Source organism: Hippocampus bargibanti, unplaced genomic scaffold, assembly GCF_051943395.1.
Source record: "Hippocampus bargibanti isolate YZ-2025 unplaced genomic scaffold, ASM5194339v1 Contig00194, whole genome shotgun sequence".
Classification (NCBI taxonomy): domain Eukaryota; kingdom Metazoa; phylum Chordata; class Actinopteri; order Syngnathiformes; family Syngnathidae; genus Hippocampus; species Hippocampus bargibanti.
In genome coordinates this window covers 33556-35729 of record NW_028296991.1, presented here as the reverse complement: position 1 = coordinate 35729, position 2174 = coordinate 33556, and positions in this window count along the sequence as shown.

Below are 2174 nucleotides of genomic sequence, written 5' to 3'. Positions count from 1 at the left end.
AACCATAGCTGCGGGGGAGTGAGCTGGGTGATGCAGCAGCCTCCCTGGAAGTCTGACAGCGGGCCAGCCGGTCCCCAGACGCCGCCCGGGGAACCAGAGCTGCGGGGAGAGTGAGCTGGGTGATGGAGCAGCCTCCATGGAAGTCTGACAGCGGGCCAGCCGGACCCCAGACGCCGCCCGGGGAACCAGAGCTGGGTGTAATTGAGCTGGATGATGGAGCAGCCTCCCTGGAAGTCTGACAGCGGGGGTTTACGGAGGTCTCCAAGCCGGCTGTCAAGCACCAAAGGCGGGCATGCGTGGGGGAATCTCGGCCTCCACTTTTGAAATAATTTCTAAGTGTTTGAGCTCCAGCAAGGGGGCGAACGCCGGTCCCCAGACGCCGCCCGGGGAACCAGAGCTGCGGGGGAGTGCGCTGGGTGATGGAGCAGCCTCCCTGGAAGTCTGACAGCGGGCCAGCCGGTCCCCAGACGCCGCCCGGGGAACCAGAGCTGCGGGGGAGTGAGCTGGGGGATGGCGCAGCCTCCCTGGAAGTCTGACAGCGGGCCAGCCGGTCCCCAGACGCCGCCCGGGGAACCAGAGCTGCGGGGGAGTGAGCTGGAGGATGGAGAAGCGTCCCTGGAAGTCTGACAGCGGGCCAGCCGGTCCCCAGACGCCGCCCGGGGAACCAGAGCTGCGGGGGAGTGAGCTGGAGGGTGAAGCAGCCTCCATGGAAGTCTGACAGCGGGGCTTTGCGGAGGTCTCCAAGCCGACTATCAAGCACCGAAGGCGGCCATGCTTGGGGGAATCTCGGCCTCTAGTTTTGAAATATTTTCTAAGTGTTTGAGCTCCAGCAAGACGGCGAATGCCGGTCCCCAGACGCCGCCCGGGGAACCAGAGCTGCGGGGGAGTGAGCTGGGTGATGGAGCAGCCTCCCTGGAAGTCTGACAGCGGGCCAGCCGGACCCCAGACGCCGCCCGGGGAACCAGAGCTGCGCGGAGAGTGAGCTGGGTGATGGAGCAGCCTCCCTGGAAGTCTGACAGCGGGCCAGCCGGTCCCCAGACGCCGCCCGGGGAACCAGAGCTGCGCGGAGAGTGAGCTGGGTGATGGAGCAGCCTCCCTGGAAGTCTGACAGCGGGCCAGCCGGTCCCCAGACGCCGCCCGGGGAACCAGAGCTGGGTGTAATTGAGCTGGAGGATGGAGCAGCCTCCCTGGAAGTCTGACAGCGGGGGTTTACGGAGGTCTCCAAGCCGACTATCAAGCACCAAAGGCGGGTATGCTTGGGGGAATCTCGGCCTCCACTTTTGGAATATTTTCTAAGTGTTGGAGCTCCAGCAAGACGGCGAACGCCGGTCCCCAGACGCCGCCCGGGGAACCAGAGCTGCGGGGGGAGTGAGCTGGAGGATGGAGAAGCGTCCCTGGAAGTCTGACAGCGGGCCAGCCGGTCCCCAGACGCCGCCCGGGGAACCAGAGCTGCGGGGGAGTGAGCTGGGGGATGGCGCAGCCTCCCTGGAAGTCTGACAGCGGGCCAGCCGGTCCCCAGACGCCGCCCGGGGAACCAGAGCTGCGGGGGAGTGAGCTGGAGGATGGAGAAGCGTCCCTGGAAGTCTGACAGCGGGCCAGCCGGTCCCCAGACGCCGCCCGGGGAACCAGAGCTGCGGGGGAGTGAGCTGGAGGGTGAAGCAGCCTCCATGGAAGTCTGACAGCGGGGCTTTGCGGAGGTCTCCAAGCCGACTATCAAGCACCGAAGGCGGCCATGCTTGGGGGAATCTCGGCCTCTAGTTTTGAAATATTTTCTAAGTGTTTGAGCTCCAGCAAGACGGCGAATGCCGGTCCCCAGACGCCGCCCGGGGAACCAGAGCTGCGGGGGAGTGAGCTGGGTGATGGAGCAGCCTCCCTGGAAGTCTGACAGCGGGCCAGCCGGACCCCAGACGCCGCCCGGGGAACCAGAGCTGCGCGGAGAGTGAGCTGGGTGATGGAGCAGCCTCCCTGGAAGTCTGACAGCGGGCCAGCCGGTCCCCAGACGCCGCCCGGGGAACCAGAGCTGCGCGGAGAGTGAGCTGGGTGATGGAGCAGCCTCCCTGGAAGTCTGACAGCGGGCCAGCCGGTCCCCAGACGCCGCCCGGGGAACCAGAGCTGGGTGTAATTGAGCTGGAGGATGGAGCAGCCTCCCTGGAAGTCTGACAGCGGGGGTTTAC